At 36.6% G+C, this 15,176-nt stretch overlaps 1 protein-coding gene and 1 pseudogene across 1 annotated transcript in view; both read right to left on the bottom strand.

The window, feature by feature from the left end:
* Positions 1–15,176, bottom strand: part of IMMP2L (inner mitochondrial membrane peptidase subunit 2) — a 458,439-nt gene that overhangs the window by 40,182 nt on the left and 403,081 nt on the right. The window lies entirely within an intron of this gene.
* LOC118850628 lies at positions 9,772–11,104 on the bottom strand (annotated as a pseudogene).

Raw genomic sequence — 15,176 nt, 5'->3', positions numbered from 1 at the left:
CATAAGGGACTTACTAAAGTTGAACTGTTTACATTCCTACATGGAAAGACGATATTTGTAACTTATGAGACCTTTCTCAGTATTAAGGCAGTTGAAGGTAATTGTTGTGTTTGTCCTTTGTTTTTGAAGAGGACCATTGCCTCAGGAAAATGATGACTTGACTTGTAGTTGACTTGATTTGAGTGAGGGAGGGCTGTGAAAAGTCACCAGCCTCACTTTCTGCTCCAGAGCCATCTGGATCCAGTGACCAGATATTCATCAGGATGACTGGAGATGACCCAGGATGCAATGGGACACCCTGGCCCTTTTAGGCTAAGGCCTTTTCAGGTACTCACTTACAGTGAGGTAACACACATTCAGTGAATAGGCCTCTTTAAGAAGTGAGTCAAGGGATGGCCCCATTAATTAGAAAAAAAAATAAAAGAGCCTAGAAATCATCTTTCAAGAAATTATCAAGGAAAACAGTCCTGATATTCTAGAATCAGAGGGTAAAATAGAAATGGAAAGAATCCCCCAATTTTAAGGGAAGTAGTATGGCATAATGGAAAGTGCATTGACTTGGAATCAAGGGACTACTGGGATGAAATTATATGTCTGACACTTATTGACCAATAGCTAGTCACTAAACCTCTCTAAGCCTATTTCCTCATTTCAATAAAATGAGTATATAATACCCATAAAACCTACCTCAAATGCCTGATAGGAGAATCATATTGATTTATGTTGTTTTCCTAACTTTGAAGATCTATTTAGATTCTCCTATTCCTCCTCGTCCTCCTCCTCCTTCCATTGCCTCTGCTTCTGCTTGGCACTACCCAGATCATTGTAGCTCCTAGTTGCATCAATTCTCTATCTGCTGATATTTCTGTTTATAATTTTTCTGTGTTTCCTTCCTTTCTTCCTTCCTTCCTTCCTTATCTTCTTTCTTCTTTCATTTCTTCCCTCTCTCTCTTCTTTCTTTCTCTTTGCTTCCTTCTTTTTTTCTTTTTTCCTTTCTTTCTCTCTCTTCCTGCTGGCTACTCACTTATTTGATACCAATTCTGATCAACATGAAAGCTTCAACCTGCTCCATATCAGATCTGACTTGGGTCAATTTATTCCTTCATAGGTAGGCTTGTGGTCTCAGCTGCTCCAGGGAGCTTACCACATTGGTGTCAGATTTATTGCATGAACCCTTTAGTTTAGCTTCAGTCTACTGCAACTCATATCTCTCAAGTGATACACTAGCCTCAGTATTCCTAGTATTAAGAATTATAAGTATGTGCCACAATGCACAGTTATTTTTTTCATTTCTTAAAGGGACTACTTTGCAGTAGCATTGAACCCAAAGTATATTTTTGAAAGAGCAGCTACAAGAGTTACTTGTGATTATTATATTACATTGCAGTGGCCTACTGCATAGTGTGTACTACATATGCATGAAAGTTTTTCTGTTAGAAAATTTAGGAGTCTTAAATGATTTACAAACTATGGCTAACTATGCATGCTACAACATGCTAATATTCATCAAACTATCCTTTACCCGCCCCCCCCCCCCAGTAGTAGGGTTGTCTTTTAATTTAAAACATTTGTAATTCAAACTTTAGAAAATTATCTTTAAAATTCCAGGGGGAGGTAGTAAAAATTAGAAATAAGACTAGAAGTTGATAAGTCTGATCTCTAACCCAGATGCTGCTACCAAATAGGCTCCAAATGACTTACTGTCAAGGAGAACTAACGTAAATTTGTAAAGCATTCAGAAAATACAGAGTATTATAAAAGTGTTTAACAAGAACAATATGTTATCTTCAAGGGGAAATCCATCATCTGTAACCACTGACTAATGGAATAAATATATGTAGCCATTACTTACATATTGACAAGGCCAAAGCCTCTGCATGCATTCAATCAGGCATGCTCTAACTCAAAAGACAGGTCTAAGAGATGTTGATGTAGAATGCTAGTTAGAAAGAAGCTGACCTACTGTGAGACTTGTATTTTCATTACTTTGCAATCTTCAAAAGGGCTAAAGAGGAGCAATGCCAAAAAGTTTGATGGGCCTTGGTTCAAATGAGCCTGAATGGTAGTCTGAGTTCTATGAATTCAGTGTGCAGGCAGTATCTAACTCTTTCATTTCTTGTACAGTTACTTGACTAATCTCATCTTAACTAATTCCGGAATTTTTTATTGGATTCAGTAATTTCTGCCACACACGGGAAGACAACGACTTACACGAAGAATGTTTTCTTATGTCTATTATTTTAACCATTTCTATGAGACATGATAGAATCATAGATCTAAAGCAGGAAGGAGACATAATCTAATGTTTTCCTTTGAAAGATGAGTAAACTGAGGACCAGGGAGATTAATTGATTTGCCTGATATTATAAAGTATAAATTCCAGAGTGGGAATTTGAATCCAGGTCTTTATGACTCTAATGAGAATGTTCTTCCAGGAGAACATTTTATAAAGTAACAGCAATAACATATGATGATCAACTTTGAATGACAGATACACTCAGCAATATAACGATCCAAAATAATTATGAAGGACTTAAGATGAAAACACTATCCATCTCCAGAGAGTGAATCAACAAGAGTCTGAATGCATATTGAAGCATACTTTTTTATTTCCGTTATTAATATCTTTTTTTGGTCAATGTTTTCTTTCGCAACATGGCTAATGTGGAAATGTGTTGTGTGACTACACATGTAAAACCTATATATCAAACTGTTTACCTTCTTAAGGAAAGGAGGTGAGAGAGTGAGGAAGAGATTTTGAAACTCAAATTAAAAAATTAATATTAAAAATTTTGTTGAATTGAGAAAAGATAAAATTAAATTAAATGTAAAAATAAATAAAAAGAATGGTTTTTTTTCATTATGGTTGTTTTAAAGTGCCTTTTTTAAAAGTCCATGATAGAGGAAAGTTGAGTAAAGATGGTGGAGTAAAGTCAGGGAATCCCTTGAGTTCTCCCCCAAATCCCTCCAAATACCTTTAAATAATGACTCTAAACAAATTCTAGACTGGCAGAACCCACAAAAAGATGGAAGGAAATAATTTTCCAGGCCAAGACAACTTAGAAGGTTGGCAACAAAGTGTGTTGCACCAGGGAGAGAGAGGAGGGCAGTCCAGAACAAGCCAAAACCAGTCCAGGCAGGGCTCCAGCAATCCAGGAGCAAACCTTGGGAGCTACAGAATCAGTGGCAGCAGTAGCAGTTTGAAGACCTTTCAGCCCGTAGATATCAAAGACAACTTAGAAGGTCATCAGGAAAGGTCTGTCACACTAAGGTGAGAGTAGAACACAGTCTAGCACAGGGCATGCCTGAACAGCCCTAGCCCCCAGCAAACCAGGAGCATGCCTTGGGAGTGACTGAATCAGCAGGAACAGCATCTGCTTCTGAGCTCTCAGCCCACAGACAGTAAGGGGGTTGAATAACTGGTTAGAAGGAAATCACAGGGGCCTCTTTGCTAGTACTGAGGCAGACTCATTGCTTTGTTCACCCTCTGATCCAGGTCACAGTCCTTGGTGGCAGTCCCAAGGAAAGGGAGAACACTAGAACACCAGAGTTTGCAGCCACAGTGGAGCAGGGATACTCCTCACAGTTCCAGGACAGAAAAGAGTGCTTGTGGTCGCTTACAGACCAGCACACAGACCCAGAGAGTGGCAAACACCTCTACTTATATCATACCACCTTAGAAGAACTTAAAATTTTCAGGTTCCTAGAAGTATCTCTAAAAACAGCTGTGTAAAGCCCGTAAAGTTTGGGACAACATGCCTTCTACCCTGGAAGGAGAGCCCTACTTCACAAAGAGTTAAAGATCAACCAATAGGCTGGAGAAATGAGTAAACAATAGAAAAAATATTGTGAGCATAGAAAGTTAACACGGTGACAAGGAAGATCAAAACACACAGAAGAAGTTGACAAAGTCAAAGCTCCTATTTCCAAAGTCTCCAAGAAAAATATGAAGTGGTCTTAGTCCATAGAAGAGCTCATATAGGATTTTGAAAATCAAATAAGAGAGGTAGAGGAAAAATTGGGAAGAGAAATGAGAGTGATGCAAGAAAATAATGAAAATGAGTCAATAGTTTGATAAATAGACACACAAAAAAAATACTGAGAAAATAAGACCTTAAAAAGTAGAATTAGCCAAATGGGAAAAGAAGCACAAGCATTTATTGATGAAAAGAACTCCTTAAAAAGTAGAATTGGCCAAATGGAAAAGGGGGTCAAATAATTCCCTAAAAATTAAAATTGAGGAAGTGGAAGCTAATGCCTTTATGAGAAATCAAGGAACTATTAAACAAAACCAAAAGAAAAAAAAGGAAAGAAAAAAATAGAAGACAATGTGAAAATCATGCATACCCTTTAGCCAAGCAATACCACTACTAGGTCTGTATCCCAAAGAGATGGATTGTATGTAGCAAGCATATACTTCCTTACTAGTGTTGTAAAGTCACTTTCTTAATCCCCTTCATCTTCTCTAGTACAATTTAAGTTCCATGAGAGCAGAGGCCATTTAAAAATTAATTATACCTTAACAAAGAATTATATTCTTGTTCTTCTCCCTTTTTAAATCTGATAATAGGGGACAACATTTGTCTTTTCAACAAAATAATAATATAGCAGAGAATACAAAGGAAAAAATCTGCATTTGGATAAATATCATTATCATTTGGATCACATCATCCTCATCACCATTATTGTAATATGTGAAGCATCTGCCATCTCTTTTTTGAGAGAATTCTTTCCAAAGATCTATACCTGATAATCTTAGAGAACTGCCTAAACTTCAGAGTAGATAGTCAGTTGGGAGGTGCAGGATTTGAACACAGTACCCCTGACTCCAGTTCGAGCATTGTAATAACTTTTTATCACCATTAGCACATATTTATTGAGTAACTACTACAATTTTTTGAGTGTAGCTTTAAAATAAATATATTATTTCAAAAGTCTATCATTGCTATTTGGAATTATTTTGAGTGACAAAAAACAATAAACTTCTTGAACTTCCTCATACGTCTTTTAAAAGGACCTGGCCAATCAACCTCCATTCCTACAAATACTTCCTATTTCTAAGGTTTTACAAATGTATAATTAAAGGATTAATGCTTATTTAGATTTTTAGCTCAACATATCATGTGGGAATTTAGTGTGCTTTATGTACATTTAAGCAATGTAAAATTAATTAGCAGAAATTTTCTGCCCATATTTTAGTTTATAGATCATTTGCTGTATAGAAACTACTATTTTAAATGATTATAGAAGCTTTTTTTCTTTTTAAAACACATTGGAGGTTATAGTAAATATGAAGTCTTTAGTCAGGAATGAAGCTCAATTTTAACTACGTTATTAAGAGAAAATTTTACACAATTTATAATGATCTCTTTTATTACACAGGCTCTAGAAATAACATGGTAAAAAAATGGAGGTTGTTTATATTTTTAACATATACTTTTTCACTATGGGGCTATGCAATCTTTTAGATGCCTTACAGCTTGAAATCTTTTGATCCAAATCATAGAAATTAACTTTTGAATTTCTGGCTAAATTTTTGCAGCCAGAGAAAACTCTAGAGTGTAACAATTATGATATTATCTCATGACCTAGGTATTCTAGGAACCAAAGGAGATTGTTCTTTGGGTTGTATTATCGAATTCATGTGCTTACATTTATAATAGCTTTTCAGGCTATGATTATTCATTAATAAAAAAAAGTTTAAAATGAGTTTAAAAGAATATGAGGAGAACTGAGTAATCAGAAAGTAATATGTAAGTGATCTTATGGGGAGTGGAGACAAGATGGCAGAGGGAAGTCAGGTATTTGCCTGAGCTCTTCCCAGTTTCCCATAGAAACAATGTTAAAATCAAACCTCTAAACAGACTCTGGAGCAACAGAACCTATGAAAAGATGGAGTGAAACAATTTTCCAGCTTAAGATAACCTCAAAGGACTTCAGGAAAGGTCTTTCTCATTTGGGAAAAAGTGGAGGGCAACCCAGCACAGATGGCATCTGGGCAAGCCAGCAGGAGGCTCTTAGCCATAGCAAAGATCAGCTTCTGAGATAGCACAGCAGGCCAGATATGAGACCTCCATCCCCAGCACAGAAGGCAAACTGGAAGCCCTGGAAATCAGGCAACAAGAGGTGCAACTAGGTGGGGCAACCCCAGTATAGTGACCAAGCTGCCAGCACCTGAAGCCCCGGTGCACAAAGCCAAGGACCAGGCCTTTGGCCCTCAGCACAAGAAACTTAGGATAGTACCCCCTGTGCCCCAGGAACACAGCTAAACTTTAAAAGCCATGAAATAGGCAAAAATGAGCAAGAAGCCAAAAAGAACCTTGACCATAGAAAATTACTATCATGACAGGGAAGCTCAAAACACAACCTCGAAAGAGGACAACATTGATGGGACACCTACACGTGAAACCTCAAAGGGGAATATGAATTAGTTTCAGGCCCATAAAACCCTAGAAGAACTGAAAAAGGATTGGAAAAATTGAATAAGAGAGGCAAAAGAAAAAATGGGCAAGAGAAATGAGAGGTATGCAAGAAAGAGTCAATATCTTTGAAAAGGAAGGACAAAAATTGACTGAATAAAACAGTTCCTTAAAAAATACAAGTGCCCAAATGGAAAAACAATCCATTGAGAAAACAACTCCTTAAAAAGTAGAATTAGCCAAATGGAAAAGAGGGTACAAAAGCAAACTGAAGAAAACACTTCATGAACAAATTAGAAATGGGTAAGTGGAAGCTAAAGACTCTATGAGACATGAAGAATCAGTCAAACAATTAAAAGAATGAAAAACTAATAAAATAAAGTGTAAAATACCTCATTGGAAAAACAATAGATCCAGGAGAGATAATTTAAGAATTATTGACTACCTGAAGGCCATGATAAAAAAAGAGCCTGGACAACATCTTTCAAGAAATTATCAAGGAAAACTTCTCTGATACCCTACAACCAAAGGGCCAATATATCTGACAATCTAAGAGAAATGGATGCATATGTACAGAAATATAAATTGGACAGAATAACAGAGGAGGAAATAAAATACTTAATGACTCCATTTTAGAAAGAAAAGAATTTGAACAATTTATCAATGAACTCCCTAAGAAAAAAAATCACTAGTGCCTGATGGATTTACAAGTGAATTTTAAGAAAATTTAAAGACCAATTAATTCCAATACTATATAAACTTTTGGAAAAATAGGAAAGAAGGAGTCCTACCAAATTCTCTTTATGACAAAAATATGGTGCTGATACCATAGAAAGAGTTAAAATAAAGAAAAAACTTATGTGGATATTGATATAAAAAATTTAAATAAAATATTCACAAAGAGATTGCAGCAATTTATCACCAGGATAATACATTATAACCAGGTGGGATTTATTTTTTTTTCCTTTTTTTTGGAGGAGGGAAGGCAAGGTAATTGGGGTTAAGTGACTTGCCCAAGGTCACACAGCTAGTAAGTGTGTCAAGTGTCTGAGGCCAGATTTGAACTCAGGTCCTCCTGACTCCAGGGACCATCCTCTACTCACTGTGCCACCTAGCTGCCCTGACCAGGTGGGATTTATACCAGGAATGCAGGACTGGTTCAATATCAGCATAACTGATCATATCAACAGCAAAACTAACTGAAATCATATGCTTATTTCAACAGATTCAGAAAAGCTTTTTAAAAAAATAGCACCCAATACTACTAAAAACACTAGAGAGCACAGGAATTAATAGAGTTTTCCTTAAAATGATAAGTAGTATCTATCTAAAACCATCAGCAAGCATTATATCTAATAGGGTTAAGCTAGAAAGCTTTTCCAGTAGGATCAGAGGTGAAACAAGGATATCCATCATCACTACTAGTATTCAATATTGTATTAGAAATGCTAGCTTTAGCAATGAGAAGAAAAAACTGAAGGAATTAAAATAGGCAATGAGGAAACAAAACTATCACTCTTTGTAGATGACCAGATTGTATTCTTAGAGAATCCTGGAGAATGAATTTAAAAAAAAAAAACTACTAAAAAACTAATTGAAAAAAATCAACAACTTTAGCATAGTTGCAGGATACAAATAAACCCATATAAATCATTGGCATTTCTATATATTACTAACAAAGCACAGCAGCAAGAGATAGAAAGAGAAATTCCATTTAAAGTAACTTTAGACAATATAAAATATTTGGGAGTCACCCTGCCAAGACAAATCCAGGAATTGTATGAACAGAATTACAAAACACTTTTCACATAAATATAGTAAGATCTAAGTAATTGGAAAATACCAGTTGCTCATGGGTAGGTGTATCAGTAAGGCAATAAGAACAAAGTAGATGATAATTGTCAAAATGCCTATGTGGTTTTCTATTGCAAAGTATATGAGACTCTCCACATATAAGGTAGAAGAAGTAAAGAGAAACCAGAGAACCATATCCCACAATGCATTTATCCAATTCATCAGAGCAGTAAAACATTCCATACATACTATCACAACATGGAGCCTTGATATCCCAAAACCTCTCCAACACCCTGCTCAGGACTTCCCAAAAACAAACTCCCAGTATAGCTAAGTCAGTCTGTTCAGCTCTATCACGACAGTGGCTATTAGCAGCCATTAGCAGCCATAACTGCACTCTCTCTTTCTCTCTCTCTCTCTCTCTCTCTCTCTCTCTCTCTCTCTTTATTTCCTGTGACATAACTTCCTTTTCCTCTCAGGAAGCTCCTCCCACCACACGTAACTTAGGCTTCCTGTGACATAAGCAGGTCACATGGCCTATTAATGGGTGGGAAAGATCTTCAAATCTAAATTGCTACTACAGTAGGTTGAGCTAATATAATAAAAATGGCAATTCTGCCTAAATTAATTTACTTATTCAGCGCTATACCAATCAAACTACTAAAAAAATTTATAGAGCTAGAAAAGATAATAACAAAATTCATCTGGAAGAACATCAGAATATCAGGGGAATTAATGTAAAGAAATGAAAAGGACGGTGGCCTAGCCATACCTGATCTTAAATTGTATTATAGGGGCAGCTAGTGGGCACAGTGAGTAGAGCACTGGCCTTGGAGTCAGGAGGAACTGAGTTCAAATCCAGTCTCAGACACTTTGACACAGGACATACTTACTAGCTGTGTGACCTTGAGTAAGTCACTTAACCCCAGTTGCCCTGCCATCCCCCCTCAAAAAAAAATTTAAATTTGTATTATAAAGCATCAATCATCAAAACTACTTGGTACTGGCTAAGAAGCAGAGTTTTGGATCAGTGGAATAGGTTAGGTACATAACACACAGTAGTCAATGACTATAGTAATCTATTCTTTGATAAACACAAAGAGTCCAGCTTCTGGGATGAGAACTCACCATTTGACAAAAAATGCTGGGAAAACTAGAAAATAGTATGGCAGAAACTAAGCAAAGACAGGCATCTAACGCTGTATACCAAGCTAAGGTTAAAACAAGTACAGGATTTGGACAAAAGGATGATGCCACAAGAAAATCAGGAGAGCAAAGAATAAGTTACCTGTCAGATCTATGGAGAAAGGAAGAATTTATGAGACAAATGAGATGGAGTAGATTAAGGAATGCCAAATGGATAGTTTTGATTACATTAAATTAAAATATTTTTGCAAGATTAGAAGGCAATCAGAAAGCTGGGAAATATTTTTTTTAAAGTGAAACACAGCCAATTTTATTCAAATTCACAATATTTCAGGTTTTCTCTAGAACTAAATATTTTGTATAATATGTTTATTTGAGGGAACTTTTCAATATGTTCTTCTTCCAAAGTATTTTAGTAGAAACCAGAGTCTTGAGTAGCCCAGTTCGGAGCCTCTGACCTAGTATTCTGATTAAGTTTCTTCTCAATATTCATGGCCAGCATCTGGCTTCAAAATGAAAGGCTTTTAGTCTTTTCGATCACTTGCTGATAGTGTGAGACTGCATTGTTACCCATAACCACATGGCCCAGTTTGGAGTCAATCAAGCCTAGCATTTCTAATCAAATTGACAATCCATCTTTCAGCTTCTTCAGGAGTCATGTTCAACTTATCTGCCAACATGCTTATGCTGATACACTGATGAATGCGATAGAAAGTCTCAAATATGAAGAGTCCAGTATTTTCAATGAAATCCTCAAGGCAAGCCACCAGGAAAAAGTCATTCACAAGAACTGCTTCACATTCTCTTAACTTCTTCTGGGTACCATCAAAGTCAAAGTCAACATACAAGCATTCAACAAACTCTCTTATAGGATCTTTGTATGTGTAGGACTCCTGCTGAATAAGTTAGACTAGGTCTTTTAAAACCTGTCTTCATTTTCAAACATCTTTATTTGTTATGACTGCAGTGCTCAAATAGTGGAGAATATGTGGACACATAGTTTAAATTGAATTAAGATACTGTGGCTGGTAAAGAAAGGAATCAGTAATGTTGTCTTGACCTTTTGGGTGGTTGAAGAACACAAATAGAGACCAATGAATCAGCCATGTTCTCTGCTGAAGGGACTGGAGTGAAGAACTGACAGAATTATTATCTATGGTCTCTTTCAATCTTGTAAGGTCTTCCATGGCTGCATCCCAATTCTGCATTAAAATTTCAGACACTAGTTTTCCCCACAGTGAACTCAAAGCATTTCTATCAGTTGAGGGAACCAATGCGCTAAAAAAAAGTAGAGATACTCTGCTGCGCCTGAATAGTTGCCACATTCATACTAGAATTTTGTGTACCTATAGAGTGTATCTAAATGTTCTTGTCTAAAATTATGTTTGTCAGCCAAGTAGTCAAACAGCATTCGATCATCCCTGGTAGACTGCATTTGCCTTGTTGTTTCTGGATCTTCAAACATCTTGACAATTGGTTCAGTTTCTGCCTGAAGCTGTTTTAGTTGCACAACAACAGTAGTTCTTTTCTCACGCAAAGCAAGAGGAATGTCATCAGAATAAAGGTTTTTTATAAACATCCATTGCAAAATCCACCATGTTTGTGTCACTAAGAAGGTCCAATTTTCCTTGAAGCAATTCTTTTTCATTATATATCTCTTTGACTGAGAGAAACTCGAGCAGGGGAAAGACCAGATGGCAGTCCAAAAAGTGCACAATGCGAGTAGTAAGATAGTACTCTGCCATCTTACTGGGGGGGGAGGAGGAGGCTGAGAAACAATTTTTACAGCCAGTGTCTCTGATAAAGGCCTCATGTGGGGTAAGACCACCTGCCAGCAATTCATTTAAAAAAAATCAGAGGGCTCTTAAATTCAGGAACAGAAAAACTTCTTTATCACAAACCCGGGGGGAAAGGGTGGTCTCCGAACAGATAAAGGATCGGTAGGGCTCTCCCTACTGATCAAAGGGCAAAACCCAGCCTTATACAACAACGTCAACAAGTCCCCATCCCACCACCACTGGTCTTTTACCTTCATTGGTGGAGTCCAGGCTCACAGTTTCATGGAAATCTACTACCCCAGGTACAATTTTAGCCAATGCCAAACTCTTAAATATATTTTTTCCCTTATTTGCTGAGGACACAGTTCAGGTGATTTCTTAGTAACCTGAGACTTAGGCCTAGCTGTCAATGAGAAGCCCTGAATCCCCACCTCCATTCATCCCACTCAATTCACAGAAAGGCTGAGATACAGATTCCATGAGAGGGCTTCACCATCTCACTCAGCCTCATTTGTAAAATATATAGAGAACTGAGTCAAATTTGGAAGAAGAGAAGTCATGTCCCAGTTGATAAATGGTCACAGGATATGAATAGAGAGTCTTCAGATAAAGAAATTAATGCAATCTATTACTGATTACAGAAATGCAAATCAAAACAATTCTGAGGTATCACATTGCACATATCAGATTGGTTAATATGAAAGAAAAGGGATGATAAATGTTGGAGAAGGTATGGGAAAATTGGAACACTAATGCATTGCTGCTGGAGTTGTAAACTGATGCAACCATTCTGGAGAGCAATTTGGAACTATGCCCAGAGGGCTGAAAAACCATGCATACCTTTTGATCCATCAAATACCACTACTAGGTCTGTATCCCAAAGAGATAATACAAACGGTAAAAGGATCCACATGCACAAAAAAAATATCTATAGCAGCTCTTTGTGTGGTGGCAAAGAAAGGGAAATTGAGGGAATGCCCATCAATTGGGGAATGGCTGAACAAACTGTGGTATATGAATGTAATGAAATATTATTGTGCTTTAAGATAAAATGAGCAGCAGATTTCAGAAAAACCTGGAAAGACCTACATGAACTGATGCTGAGCAGAGTAAGCAGAACTAGGAGAAAATTGGACACAGTACCAGCAACACTATGAGATGGTCAACTTTGATACAATTAGCTCTTCTCAGCAATACAATGATTTCAGATAATTCCAAAAGACTTATGATGGAAAATGCTATTCATCTCCAGAGAAAGAACTGATGAAATTTGAATGCAGATTGAACCATACTATTTTCATTTTTTTTTGCTGTTTTTTCTTTCTTGCATTTTTTCTCTTTAGTTCTAATTCTTCTTTTACAACATGACCAATGTGGAAATATGTTTAATATGATTGCACATGTATAACCTATAATAGGTGGAGGGAGGGAGAAAAATATTTGGAACTCAAAATCTTATAAAAGTCAATATTGAAAACTCTATATTTAATTGGAAAAAAATGAAATCCTCTTAAGTGGGGGAAAAATATAAGTGACCTTTGATTTCTATCATATATTATGTTTAAAAGTGCAGCAAATTCGAGCATCCTTCAATTTTTATATCCTTTCTTCACCACTTCTCCTACCTTGGTTAATCTAGCAGGCCAGTTTATTTTACTAATTCTTCCAGGGCCCCCAAAGTGTAACCTGTTTGAAGAGTCAAACAGATCAATGTGCAAAAGCATTTTGTCTTTTAATACCATATGCTTTAGGGAAAAGTAAATAAAAAAAAACTATGGTATTTATAGTCAGAAGACACTGGTTTGAATCTGGAGAATTTGGCCAAATCACTTCACATCTCAGTACCCCCAGGAAAATCTCTTAGACTCTAAATAGTAGAGAAGTCGTTGATTTGCATTAGTAGAAAGCATTGCTTGCTGGCAGCTCTACATATGGATAAAATCATAGTATCAGTACAAAAAAAAAGAAAAAGAAAATTCAAAGTAATTCTACATTTGTTAAACTACAATGAGATGTGTTAACATCAATTTTCAGATTCCTAAATAAGAAAGATCAACACTAAGTCACTTTAGTATATACACTTTCCCTTGAGAATTTTATTGCTTCTTAATATTTCAGATTTTTTTCAGAATAATTTTACACCTCTTAAACTTCATCATTCGCAACTCAGTGTGTGAGTAGAATATTCAGAGTAATTTTTTTTGCATTTTTCACCTTTTAATTAATATCAGAATTCATCTTATCAATTATCATGTTTTTCTATTATATTTTAAAGTTAATATCATGAAGGATGATCATTAAGCATTGCTGTAATCTGTACACTGATGTCAGAGGCAGAAAGTTGGGTGGGGGTAGAAAACTAATTTGACCAATTTCTTCAATTTCTTAAAATGATCTTTATGGCAATTCCAGCTATATACTTTATTGTTCTGGCTTCCCATAGAAAATGGTGAGTAGGGCCAAACTAAAAATATTAACTAAATTAATATTAATTAAATATTAATTAAAGTGAAAGCTGAATAAGCCTATATGGGCCATGCAAGATAGCACGTACACTCAATGTCCTTGTAAAAGTCCAGGGACTCCAAGGATATGGAGCCTCATTGCTTAGATATTTGGGGGATTACAAACCTCATTTTTTTCCAGCCACATGGGGGTCCATTGCAGAAAGGACTTTGCATTTTAGAATGATATGCTAAAGCTTGAGTAATCATTTGGTCCTCCCACCCCACTCCCATACCCAAGGCAATAGAGTTTGGAGAGATAGAGGAAGAATAGAGGTGCTATATTTATTGAAATGAAGGACATTTTCCTCCTGGTTCTCTCCTTCAACTCTCCAAGTGGAACCATGTGATTTTAGTAAAAATTAAAAAGAACAGGTTTCTCTATTTTGGCAAGATGAAGGCGTTGCCTACTTGGTAGCAATGTAGGGGATTTAACTCAGGCCAGTTTATGCCTGGGCCCCTTCTCCCTTTGTCTCTTGTATTTGTTATTTCCTGATTTTAGGACTACGTCTAAGTGTGAAGACTTCCTTCAGATTTTGAGAAGTTAGAAAGTCCCACTGGAAGTAACTAAATGATGGCAGGAGTACATTTCCATACAAAGAGTTCCAGCTCTTCTGGAAAGGAAAGCAATTGACAAGACGATATGACCCAACTATGTCCATTTTACAAGGATATATGTGGATATGGTTGTTCAGAGAGTACAGAATTAAGAAATACAGAATGCTCAATTAGCTGACTTAATAAGCAAAAAGAAACATAACCAGGCTTTTCTGCTTTCTCAACTCAATGTGATTTTTTTTTAAAATTTCTCAGTCAGGATTTTATCTGGTGCATTTTTCTGTCCATTTCAGCAAAGGCATACGGACATAGCTGTTTGTGGACACTAGGGACAAGATCTAGCAAGGAATGGCCAAACAGAGCATTGTAATTCAGAAAGGGGCTATGCACTAAGGTAAGAAGTAATCCTAGACCCATAAAGAGAAGTCTGAGCAAGTACTGGATGAAGGAATATCTGTTCACTGGTAGCACTATTGCTCTTTACCCAGTTCTGGTTCACAATTTCAGTGTACACTGAGGAGGGGACTTGTACCTAGGGTAGCCTTTCAGGGTTAGGAGTGGTGACTGAACATAGGCTAATTACTGAGTAAGGATCAAGTTCAGAATCTGTGTGACTCTGACCTTAAGAATGGAACAGAATCTCAATTCCCTATTCTCCAGCCAATCTGAAACATAATAAAAGTGTAATAAATGGGTCAGGAATCCCAGAACAGAAAGAATTCTATAGTTTTGTCACTCTGAACAAAGAGAGCTTTACAGCAGTCTACTTGAACTCCAATCAGGGATAAGCCCACAACTGTGCTTCTCAGACATAAAGTCATGACAAGAACATGCAGAGCTTAGATTAGTAGGGCAGTGATAATTCTTTGTCCTAGATAGGACCACTCTGAAAGCAGTGAAACCTTATGCGTCCTGAGCCTGATTTGTCCCTTGGATATTGAAATAACATAAATTCACGGAGGCAAGATGGCATAGTA

Source organism: Trichosurus vulpecula, chromosome 5, assembly GCF_011100635.1.
Source record: "Trichosurus vulpecula isolate mTriVul1 chromosome 5, mTriVul1.pri, whole genome shotgun sequence".
In the NCBI taxonomy this organism is placed as follows: Eukaryota; Metazoa; Chordata; class Mammalia; order Diprotodontia; family Phalangeridae; genus Trichosurus; species Trichosurus vulpecula.
This window is presented reverse-complemented; position numbering and strand designations above follow the sequence as displayed.